The sequence below is a fragment of the Podarcis cretensis genome, assembly GCF_951804945.1.
Source record: "Podarcis cretensis genome assembly, chromosome: Z".
Taxonomy (NCBI): Eukaryota; Metazoa; Chordata; class Lepidosauria; order Squamata; family Lacertidae; genus Podarcis; species Podarcis cretensis.
In genome coordinates this window covers 4537283-4550142 of record NC_137184.1, presented here as the reverse complement: position 1 = coordinate 4550142, position 12860 = coordinate 4537283, and the positions used below count along the sequence as shown (strand labels likewise).

Sequence of the window (12860 nt, the reverse complement as noted above, 5' to 3'; positions counted from 1 at the left end):
CCAATTTAACATACAAAATCAGAAGAGAATACAGCAAGCTAATCAAACTACAAATAATACGTATTAAATCAAAATACACATAAAAAATGGACCTTGCCTGAACCTTGCAATGGCTACAACACTCCTGTTCCAAACTAGGAGCTGTGAACAATAGCACTCACTCCTCTTAGGGATGTGAACACATTGTGTTGAGGCTCCCAGTCAGCAACACAAGAAGCAGCATTGTACCAATTCAGACAATTCAACTGGTCCATCCGATTCAATAATGTCTACACTGACCAGCAAGCAGCTCTCCAAGGTTTCAGACGAGAAGTCTTTTCCAGAGCTACCTAGAGATGCTGAAAATTGAGCCCAGGACCTTCCGCTTGCTAAGGTTGTAGTCTGCCACTGAGCTATGGTCCTTGTTATACCCAATCACTGCACAAGCAGTAATAACACAATCTGATAACTTTAAGCATATTACAGAGGCACAAACTGGGGTGAGGAAGCAAAAGGATGGAGAGGCATGCTGCCACTATATCTGAATCTCCACCGGATTACTGTTGCCAGGACAGAAGTGCGGAGTGTAAGAAAAACACTGGGGTCTAATTTGCATAGTAGAGTGTTTGGTGTCTGGTGGGCGGGGCTTGTGTGTTCTGCTCCCGAATCAGCCCCTCCCTTTAGTGCCTGTTCAGTTAAGAGTGTCAGTTAAGAGGGACCAACTGCCTCTTCTTGTCTCTTGCCTCAGACTTGCCTCATTATGTTATTTTGTTATTACAGTTCATTATTAAAGCTTAGTTTACATTTACATGACCCACTTTTTTCCTCAAAGAAAAAGACACTGCTGAGGAAAGGTGTGGAATGTCCTAAAACTGGGTGGGTGAGGGGATATTCCCAATTTTCCAGGGGCATTGGTTTTGTTAATCACCCCCAAACACACTTAACATGGAGGGAGTGGGTTACGATTTGTTTGTTTTTTCAATATGTGGCTCTGTCTCCGTTTCCTGCTCTATTAGTCATGGTAGCCATTTGTTTGTGTTCAGCCACCAGTTTCTGTTCTGCCATGCCCCCACAGTAGGTGAGGGCAGGCTGAGGTGGTCCAGCTAGGGCCCCGTTGGCTCTAATGGACCAGCCTACGCTGTCTGTGTGCCATTTGGTCTGCCTTGAAACCTCAGTCTAATATTCTAGTCTGCTGGCCTCAGGCAGGCAGGATGTGAGGTGCTGTCCCATTATCAGTGCTGAAGGAAGATTCAGCTGCTACAATCTGTACAGGGAATTGTGGGTGGGTGGGTTGCATCTTGCCCATCACCTCAGCTAGCCCAGGTAGGGAATATCCACTAACCTCTTTCAGCAAAGAACTGGAGAGAGGAAAGGAAATTGTTAAGGGAAGACACCCACACACGTAAGTTAGTTGTGCTTCCATACCTTTGGAATTTGACAATGTCATGTGTTTATCTCTTTGGAAGCATGCAATGTGGTTTTAAAATCCATGTTGTTTGAATATATATCAGTGGGGGCTCCTGGCTGATACCCGTAAAGCAAAACTGCTTATGTGTAGAAATAATAGTGACATCCCGTATTCATTTGGGGAGGCAGTCGGACATTCATGGAAAGACGGCAGCTATTGAGACTCTCTTGGAATACAATCAAATAGTCATGTATGAAATGCAGTCCATCATGGCAGTTACAGCGGTACCTCGGTTTATGAACTTAATCCGTTCCGGAAGCCCGTACTTAAACCAAAGCCATTCTTAAACCGAGGCGTGCTTTTCTTAATGAGGCCTCCCGCCGCCGGTGCTCTTCCCCTGTTCGGCTTCTGTTTGTAGACTGAAAATTTCTCAGAAAGGAATGCTGTGAGGTTTTAATGGTTTTTAGTACTTTGCGCTGCTGGGTATGCACTGCTTAGTATTGTTAGCTTCTCTGTGCTCCCATTACGAGGAAGGCAGGGGGATATAAGTACACAAAATAAATATATTAACCAACCAGAGAAGCAAACAAGGACCTGGTTCCAGAGCTTAGAACTGATGGGATTAGTTGCTGATGGCATGTTTTTCTGGTGATTTTCTCCCTGTGTTTAATTCACTAATGTTTTCCTCCCTCTAGTTCCAGAGAAGTAGGGCGATAGTCAGTATACTATAATCTCTCTCTCCCCCACCCCCCCTTTTCTCCAAGTGACATTTCATTGATGGGCAATTTTTCTAAACAAGAGTAAAATTGCTGTGCCTGCTTCTCTGTCAATAAATTCCATTATTTCGCATGGAACGTGGTCACAGAGACCGAAAATGCCAAAGTGATTACACAGAGGAACTGGAGGTCTGAGAGCTCTATAAATCTATAGGTAAAGTTTGATAAAGCGAATTGATACTTCCCCTAAGAGGCGTCCGGTGAGATTTATGGGCCTCAGACTCGTTACTGCCATGCTCCTGCTGGCCACCCCTTGTTTAATTAATGCAGCTGCTGTTTTCTGCAAATAGACTTTGCGTATAAGCCAAATGGGATCTCCATAACTCCTAGCACTCCTGACCTTTTCCTTCCCCGCCCCCCATGGATGAAATGCAAATATAAATGAGTATTGCAGGAAAGAACCTTGAATGACAAATGACACACATACACAACCCATGTGCAAAAAGAAGTAGAAGAAGAAAAGTAGGCAAACTAGCAGCATGTCAGGAGCAACTACAATAGAATGGAAAACAAGTCCTGTGTGTTGAATGAACCGGGTACTTTCAAAAGAAAACACTGGGGAGGCAGAAGCATGAAAGCACCTGTCTAATACCTGAAGGGCTGTTATATGAAAAAGGGCATATGCTTGTTTTGTGCTGCTGTCCCTGAAGCAGGACTAGGTCTAATGGGAGTGGGAGCTGGTCCTTGTTGCAAATGGTAGGGCAGAGAAGCCGAGAAGACCAAGGACTCAGCTATAGAGCTGCAAAAAAAAAAAGACAACAAAACACGTTTTAAGTGTGTTGTAAAGTGCATTACACAAATGTGACACCAGATGGCAATGGTGAGCTATGGCAAATCAATAGGTTTTTCAAAACATTTTTAAAAAAAGCATTTTCACAACGTTTTTTATATGCGCGGGTGGCGCTGTGGATTAAACCACAGAGCCTAGGACTTGCCGATCAGAAGGTTGGCAGTTCGAATCCCCGCTACGGGTGAGCTCCCGTTGCTCGGTCCCTGCTCCTGCCAACCTAGCAGTTCAAAAGCACGTCCAAGTGCAAGTAGATAAATAGGTACCGCTCCGGCGGGAAGGTAAACGGCGTTTCCGTGCGCTGCTCTCGTTCACCAGAAGCGGCTTAGTCATGCTGGCCACATGACCCAGAAGCTGTTCGCCGGCTCCCTCGGTCAGTAAAGCGAGATGAGCTCCGCAACCCCAGAGTCGGTCAAGACTGGACCTAATGGTCAAGGGTCCCTTTACCTTTACCTTTAGATTTCATCCAACATTAGGTGGCAACAGAATCAATCCCTGATTGGTTTTAAGAAAGAAGGCAGGCAGGTAGGAACTGGCTGAGGGCAGGCGAAAATTAGTGGGGCAGCACCCCGTTCACTCCACTGTCTACTGGACTTAAGAACATGCAGAGCTTCTTTATACTGAGTCAGACCATTGGCCATCTAGCTCAGAATGTCTACACTGACTAACAGCAGGGTTTCAGACAAGGGACATTCCCAATTCCGCCTGGAGATGCCATCAAGGACTGAACCTAGGGCCTTCTGCTTGCAAGACAGGACTTTTCCACTGAGCTATAGCCTGCTTTCTGAATGAGTGGATTTTGGCTGAACACAAGGGGGAACTTCTTAGTGGTGGTAAACAATTACCAAGAGTGCTGGTAGGCTCTCTCTTGCTGGAAATCTCTAGCATTGCCAGCCATGTTTAGCTCAGGAACACCTTTTTCAGCCCATAGACAACATTTCATCTTAGCAGGGCACATAGCAGTGGAGGGCAGGACCAGATAACAAAATTGGGGGGAGCAGTAGATATTACTCTTACCTTTGTAAGTGGAGATAGAACACAGCAATCGCAGCTGGTAGCCATTGGTAGCCTAGTCATCCATAAATTTGACTAATTCTCTTTTAAAGCCATCCAGGTTTGTGGCCATCACTGCCTCCTGTAGGAGAAAATTCCATAATTTAACCATTCACTGCATGAACAAGTACTAGTTCTAGTAATACTTCACAGCTGTACAGCCTCAACCTAAAGGATAGTACCAATGTTGCTTAGCTTCAGTGAATGAAGCCCTTCTGAACACCCCACCCTTGAAGCTCTGTAACCCCCACCTTGGAGACAGCATCGTTTTTATCAGAGCAACTGATGAAGCTGGAAGCCAGAACATTTTGCTAGAATAAGAATTTAAATTTTTGTTTTGTTTTGTTAGACACTGATATATCAATAATATGCACAAAGGTGTCCTCCTTTTAATAATAATAATAATAATAATAATAATAATAATAATATTAATAATAATAATAATAATTTATTATTTATACCCCGCCCATCAGCCACTCTGGGCGGCTTCCATAGAAACCAAAAATACAGTAAAATATCACACGTTAAAAACTTCCCTGAACAGGGCTGCCTTAAGATGTCTTCTGAATGTCAGGTAGTTGTTTATCGCTTTGACATCTGCTGGAAGGGTGTTCCACAGGGCGAGCGCCACTACCGAGAAGGCCCTCTGCCTGGTTCCCTGTAGCTTTGCTTCTCGCAGTGAGGGAACCGCCAGAAGGCCCTCGGCGCTGGACCTCAGCGTCCGGGCAAAACGATGGGGGTGGAGACGCTCCTTCAGGTATACAGGACCGAGGCCGTTTAGGGCTTTAAAGGTCAGCACCAACACTTTGAATTGTGCTCGGAAACGTACTGGGAGCCAATGTAGGTCTTTCATTGCTTTTTAGCAATGCATTGCCTCTTTGGGGGCAATCTGTAGGAGGCCAACCTATCTAAAAGCATTCCTACAAGGAAATGTCTCCTCCACCACTGCAACCAGGTTCTTCCCACCCAGAACTGATGGCATTGATAATGATGCTTTTTTTTTTTCCTTTTAACTTTTGAAATAATGAAGATTTGAATCCACTAAATTAAGAGAACGTTTTGGCCTAAGGAACAGCTTGTTGGTCATAAGTCATACAACAATAAATTTTGCTTGACTGACAACAGTATTAACCAACAGGAAACATGATTGATGGGCACCCAGGGTCCCTGAATGCAAAAATAAAGAGGCAAAAGGCTTGTGAGGCTCTGATAGGCAAAGTATAAATATGTATCACTTGCTTCTAAAGTGAGTTATGATTACATTTTCCTACTTCTACCTGAAATCTGTAGAGGTTATTCGTCTTATCCCTGTATCATCCATGACAGTTATAGCCAGGCAGTGCATACGCCACCGATAACTGTGCCGTAGATAAATCAGGAGGCATGAAGGAGCCTGTTTTATCAATTTGATCTCGTGAATAAATATCCAAATATGTGTTAGAGTATTGTTGTCAGCCCCGGACAATTTCCTTCTCCAAGCTGATACATTTTTAAAGAGGTTGCTCTGAGAAGCACTTTCAAGACAGGACTAAAGAGAGAAAAAGTGGAGGAGTGAAGGGAAGAGTGGAAGAATAGTAAAATTGTAGAGATGAAAGGGGCCACAAGGGTCATCTAGTCCAACCCCCTGTAATGCAGAAATCTCAACTAGATCATCCATGGCAGATGGCCATCCGACCTCTGCTTAAAAACATCCAAGAGAAGAAGAGGTTGCTCAGGACACTTCGTTTTATGTTGAATGCACGAAGCTGTTGTTATTCTGGCAAATACAGCATTAGAACTGACCTTCAGTGGGACTGCCCAAAGGTATTTAAATTCTGGGGAATGTTTTGTCAAGAAATTACCATGCTACTCAAATATTCCATTCCAATTCACTGCAGATTTGTTTATTAAATCTATAGGACAATGAACTGAAAGGGTTCAGCTCTCAGGAAAAATTGATATGGATGCTGGTGGCTGCCACAGTTCCATTTGCCCCCCAAAATAGAAAACCTCACAGGACTTGCAACTTTCACTTTGGTGTAAGAATATGTGGAGATTAGCTGGAAAAAATAACCCACAAATCACGTGTTGTCAGAGGATCCTGAAAGGTTTTACACTGTTTTTTGGGATTCTATTATATATACAGTGGTACCTCGGGTTAAGTACTTAATTCGTTCTGGAGGTCCGTTCTTAACCTGAAACTGTTCTTAACCTGAAGCACTGCTTTAGCTAATGGGGCCTCCCGCTGCTACCGCGCCGCCGGAGCACAATTTCTGTTCTCATCCTGAAGCAAAGTTCTTAACCTGAAGCACTATTTCTGGGTTAGCGGAGTCTGTAACCAGAAGCGTATGCAACCTGAAGCGTATGTAACCCGAGGTACCACTGTACAACAAATACAGATGCACAGGGCATCCTCTCCATGGTAGGCATATGGCCCTTGGAAAAGTGGGTGGAACAATGGGTGCAGATGCTGTCTCAGTGTAGTAGGCTGGTTTCTACACACCCTCAAATACCTCTCTCTATTCTCCATCCAGATGAGCAAGATTCAGGCACCTATTCGAGATGGGGGGGCACTCAATGAGGTTGCAAAGCAGGACCAGTGAGAGAGTGCAGAGAGCTTTGGAATGCTCTCTCCAGGGAGGTGTGTCTGACACCATCATTATCATCAACTAGGCGCCAGGCAACTATGAACCACTTTACTCAGATATGGTTCTTAAGTGGAATCAGATGGTAGGATGTTCCAGCCTGTTTTGGGCCACATCACCACCATACATTTCAAGCAGTATCATGCCATGTTAAACAATCAAGGCCTCCCCCAAAGGAACTGCAGTTCAGTAAGGGTACTGAGAGTTGTTTGGAGACTCCTGTTCCCTTCGCAGAGCTACAATCCCCACAATTCTCTGGGAAGAAGGGTTGATTGTTAAACAATGCTGAGAAGCCATGGCTGTTACAGTGGTGTAATAGTGATTGAAATGTATGGAGCAGGTGTGAACTTTGTATTCCTCTCTAGACAGGATGTGTACATTTAGCAAATAATACTGTTCCACTTCATTTGGTGTTTGTTTTAAGGACGGGTGGCACTGTGGTCTAAACCACTGAGCCTAGGGCTTGCCAATTGGAAGGTCAGTGGTTCGAATCCCCTCTATGGGGTGAACTCCCATTGCTCAGTCCCTGCTCCTGCCAACCTAGCAGTTCGAAAGCATGTCAAAGTGCAAGTAGATAAATAGGTACCACTCCGGCGGGCAGATAAACAGCATTTCTGTGTGCTGCTCTGGTTCACCGGAAGCACCTTAGTCATGCTGGCCACATGACCTGGAAGCTGTCTGCGGACAAACACCGGCTCCCTCAGCCAGTAAAGCGGGATGAGCGCACAACGCCAGAGTCGTTCACGATCGGACTTACGGTAACTGTCCTTTATGTGTATGCTGTCCACTTTGATTCTTTTTCGGAGTGAAGTGACTAATAAGGGTAATAAATAGTAAAATACAGTAATTTATGTGGGAGTTACATTCCAGGGATAGTGCCTAAAGCCAAAAGTATGGTACATTGGATGCTCCTGGCAAATAGAAGGGGAAGAAATTGAGGCAGTGAGAGATTTTACTTTCTTGGGCTCCATGATCACTGCAGATGGTGACAGCAGTCAAGAAATTAAAAGACGCTTGCTTCTTGGGAGAAAAGCAATGACAAACATAGACAGCATCTTAAAAAGCACAGACATCACCTTGCCGACAAACGTCTGTATAGTTAAAGCTATGGTTTTCCCAGTAGTGATGTATGGAAGTGAGAGCTGGACCATAAAGAAGGCTGATCGCCAAAGAATTGATGCTTTTGAATTATGGTGCTGGAGGAGACTCTTGAGAGTCCCATGGACGGCAAGAAGATCAAACGTATCCATTCTTAAGGAGATCAGCCCTGAGTGCTCTCTGGAAGGACAGATCCTGAAGCTGAGGTTCCAATACTTTGGCCACCTCATGAGAAGAAAGTAACTCACAGACAAAGAACTCAGCTTCCCAGATGTAAGGATAGCTCTTCCCAAGATGCAGGACACTCAGAGCTGTTAACCCTGTAAGCTCCAAACCTCACAGAAGACTCCCTGGAAAAGACCCTGATGCTGGGAAAGATGGAGGGCACAAGGAGAAGGGGACGACAGAGGACGAGATGGTTGGACAGTGTTCTCGAAGCTACCAGCATGAGTTTGACCAAGGTGCAGGAGGCAGTGGAAGACAGGAGGGCCTGGCATGCTCTGACTAAACAACAACATCAAAAATAAAATATTACGAGATAATTTGCGGGGGAGTGGCAAGATTTTGACTGCCTAGGGGTCCCCACAGGATTTAATCCAGCAGTGTAAGTGGGCTGTTTCTTGCTGGACGTCTCCCAGCAGATGCTAGATAGTCGTCTGCTCCAGATGTTCAACCAGTGGATTCGCCATTGAGGTGAAGTAAATGCCCTGCAAAGGCCCCCTTCAACTCCACGAAAGCATCAAGACAAAAATGACCAAAAATAACATTTTCTTTGCATACCCTCCAAGTGTCCCTATTTTCCAGGGCCGGTCCCAGATTTACAAATGCTGACCCGCTTTCTGATGCTGGAGGGTACAGAGTCATGTGACCCCTGAGCCAAGGATGTCAGTAACTGTACAACCTTTAGAAGACATCTGAAAGCAGCCCTGTATAGGGACATTTTGTAATTTTAATGTTTTATTATGTTTTTATATATGTTGGAAGCTGCCCAAAGTGGCTAGGGAAACCCATCCAGATGAGCAGGGTATAAATAATAAAATTATTGTTATTTAATAGGACGTCCCTATTTTCATTGGAGAAATGTCGGAGGGTATGCCTTTGAATTGTAGGATGTCATCTTGCATAACCACAGAGAACAATGATCCTGAAGATTGTGATCTTTATAGCCAGATGGAAGTAGCACAGATTTATGTCATGGTGAAACCGAGGGCTTGCATTGGAACATTTTGTCATGAAAAATTCAAGTGCAGGGTATATTAATGTCAACAGCACTGGGCAGGAATCAACAAGGTTATTGTGCTTGCAAAAATGTGGTATTTTAAGGAGAGACGTCTGCCTATCAGCCTTAGGATCCATTTCAGGCTTTGAATTTGTTGAAAAGGCACTATATAGAATAGTTCAGCTAATTTCAGGCACTGAGTACATTGGCAAAGCAGGAAGGAGTAAGGTTCTATAACAAAGGTGAGAAAATGTACTTTAGCCATCTGGGTGAGCTTCCAAGGGCCACATGCAAGTGGTGGGGAGGGCCAGAAGCAAAAATTGGGAGTCCTTTGTCACATAGGATAGTTTCTACACACACACACACACACACACACACACACACACACACAAACACACACACACACACCCTCTCTGTCCTCCATCCAGAAAAGCACAGGCATTGTCACCATGACATCAGGCTACATTTTTTCCTCTTCCAAAATAACCTGTGATATGGGGAATTCTGGAAAAGAGATACTGAATTATTGAGCACCATGTTCAACTGACGTGCCCCATCCAAGCTTGCTGAGGTCCACTGAGTAATTGATCCATCACTAATTGACACAGTGCAAAAACACAAAGTCATAAAAATGATTCGCATAATATTTGTTAAAACACATAATTTTAATAATGAATGCAGCATATCTGCACCGAAAAGAAGAAAAAGTTTGCCATCTGCATGTGGGCAGTTTCTGAACCAAAAGTGTGAGAGGATTGATTGGAATATGTGATTTGTTATGAATTATTTGCTTGGCTGTCAGTAATAATATTTTGATCTTTTTCACCAAGCAGGAATATGTTGCCTTTCGAAAACCTCTTTAATTGCTATCCAAACATGCAGGAATTGAGCCTGACCAACAGACTAGGGACCTGTGGAATCCATTGTATCTCCCTTCAGGCTTGGATCTACCTGCAATGCACCCACATCCGTCCTTAACTGCAGCAGATGAACACAAAGAGATAGGACCTCTTTGGCCTAGGTACCACTGTGGCAGAACACACCCACCCCAAAGGGGTTTCTATATTTTTAGCTATTATTATTTTTATCTGTAAGTTGCCTTGAGTCCCTGTCAGGGAACAGCAGCAGCAGCAACTTACACAGGAAGGGCTCAGCTGTAGGGCAGCAGCTCTGCATCCAGAAGGTCACAGCTTTGATCTGTAGTGCCTCTATGTAGGACAGGGGAAAGGCTCCCATCTGAAACCCTCAAGAGTCACTGTCAGTGTATGCACAGTATTGAGCTGTGTAGACCAATGGCCTGACTCAGTATAATGCAGCTTCCTATGTTACATAAGGGAATGCGGATGGCACTGTGGTCTAAACCACTGAGCCTCTTGGGCTTGCCTATCAGAAGGTTTGCCGGTTTGAATCCCCGTGACGGGGTGAGCTCCCATTGCTCGGTCCCAGCTCCTGCCAACCTAGCAGTTCGAAAGCACGTCCAAAAGTTTAAGTAGATAAATAGGCACCGCTCTGGCGGGAAGGTAAATGACGTTTCCGTAAGCTGCTCTGGTTCGCCAGAAGCGGCTTAGTCGTGCTGGCCACATGACCCGGAAAAACTATCTGTGGACAAACATCGGCTCCCTTGGCCAGTAAAGCGAGATGAGCGCCACAACCCCAGAGTCGTTCACGACTGGACTTAACTGTCAGGGGTCCTTTACCTTTTATGTTCCATAAGCATTGTACTGTACTGATTTTTGAAGTCAGTTTTTAATGTGGTTCTGTTAGCCTTGTTGAACCCTTTCCATGAAAGGCATTTCATTAATTAATTAATTAATTAATTAATTAAAATTAAATATCCTGGCATGCAATCAGAGGCCTCTTCTAAACTTCCTGCGTGCTAATTAACTAGGTGTATTATCTAGGGCAGCCTTCCTAAGCATGGTGCCCTGAAGATGTTTTGAACTCCAGCTCCTGTCAACCAAAATCCCTGCCAGAAATAGAGTTCACTGATCCCTGCTGCAAACTGGCTCAAGCATGACTTGCTTTTGGTTTTAGATTTGATTGGGATCTCCTAAATGCAACCAATCCCTACTACAAGCAGGGCTTACCTTCAGCAATGAATTCTGCCAAAATATAAAAAAATGGCTGGTGGAGATCTAGGTCCCCAGCCCATGGCCAGTGGGTCTACCAGCACAACCGCTCTGCATTTTTACTCCAGAGTAAACCCCAGAGATTTCAGGAAAGCACAATCCCTAGGAAGCGTGCATAGGATTTTGTAGCCCAAATGTCTAAATCAGGGGTCAGCAACCTTTTTCAGCCATGGGCTGGTCCACCGTCCCTCAGACCATGTGGTGGGCCGGACTATTTTTTTTTGGGGGGGTGAGAATGAACGAATTCCTATGCCCCACCAATAACCCAGAGATGCATTTGAAATAAAAGCACAGATTCTACTCATGTAAAAACACCGGGCAGGCCCCAGAAATAACCCAGAGATGCATTTGAAATAAAAGGACAGATTCTACTCATGTAAAAACACGCTGATTCCCGGACCATCCACGAGCCGGATTGAGAAGGTGATTGGGCTGCACCGGCCCCCGGGCCTTAGGTTACCTACCCCTTGTCTAAATGCTTCAAGTTTCCTCAGGGGTGTTTGCTTAAACAAGGCTATAGATAAAATATATCAAGTTATCCTTTAGCAATCTCTGGCAAACTTCCTTGTACATTTTTTTCACTTGACTCTGTTTATATGCTGATTACGCATATAAAGAAAGGAAGGGAGAGAGGAAGGGAGAAAGTGTCCAATTGACAGCTTGTCATTACTGCAAGCTAACTTAAGAACAGACTTGTTCTCTTTTGCTCCAGAGGGCTGGACTGCAACCAGTGGCTGCAAATGGAAATGGCAGGAAAGGAAATTTGGATAAATGTTTTAATGGGAAGAGCTCTCCTTGACTGCAGGTATAGAAGGAGAGGGTGCAAATATATCTGCCACATACGCTGTCACTGTATCCTACATTGAGCAGTAGGGATTGATGAGATGACATCTAGGGTAGCTGTCAACACTCTGGGTTGTATTCAATGTTAGTCCCACGCCACTGTAACAGATTAGCATTCCTTACTTTTAGATATAACCTCTTAATTTCAAGTGATCTACTTTCAGCAGAAGTTAGACTCCATCTGCACTATACATTTAAAGCAGTATCAAACCACTTTGAACAGTCATGCTTCCCACCAAATCCCGAATTCTCAGATCAGTTTAACAACCAGTCTCTCTTCCCAGGAAACTGTTATTCTTACCTCTGCCAGAGAACAGAATTTTATCAGGGGGTTTGGACTAGATCAGGGGTCTGCAACCCGCGGCTCCGGAGCTGCATGTGGCTCTTTTATACCTTTGCCACGGCTCCGGGGCGGATACTAGCAAGGGGAGGAGGCGCATTGTGCGCCCCGACACTCCCCACTGTGGCGGGCGCTGTACTGGCTGTGACGTCGCATGGGGGCAGTGCGTGCGTTAGTCACGCACCGTCCCAACGTCACCTTCCCGCCCGCCCGCCTGCTACATTGTAAGGGGCATGTACGCTGGTCACTGCATTGAAAGGGGGCATGTACGCTGGTCACTGTTTTGAAGGGGAGTGAAGAACATACACACAAAAAAAGGTAACTTGTTAATTTAACGTTTATTTCTATGAGGAGGAGTAATTCTGAGGGGCCAAACAAAGAAATAATTTTAAAAAGTGACAAAAAAGTTATTTTTATAATGACGAGTTTTGCGGCTCCCTTTTTTTTTTTCTTCAGAAACGGGTCCAAGTGGCTCTTTTTGTCTTAAAGGTTGCAGACCCCTGGACTAGATGATCCTCAGGGTCCCTTCCAACTCTACAATTCTATGATTTGACGACAGATGCTTCTATCCCTAGTTACATCTTACAGCAAGTCCTGCTTGCAC

The 12860-nt window shown here is 44.7% G+C and overlaps 1 long non-coding RNA gene across 1 annotated transcript in view; it reads left to right on the top strand.

Annotated features, from left to right (window-relative positions):
• Nucleotides 1–11209: 11209 nt before the first annotated feature.
• Nucleotides 11210–12860, top strand: part of LOC307207990 — a 216713-nt gene continuing 215062 nt past the window's right edge. Inside the window, exon 1 of the long non-coding RNA XR_013834924.1 lies at nucleotides 11210–11271. This is a non-coding gene — a long non-coding RNA (uncharacterized lncRNA). The remainder of the gene's footprint in view (nucleotides 11272–12860) is intronic.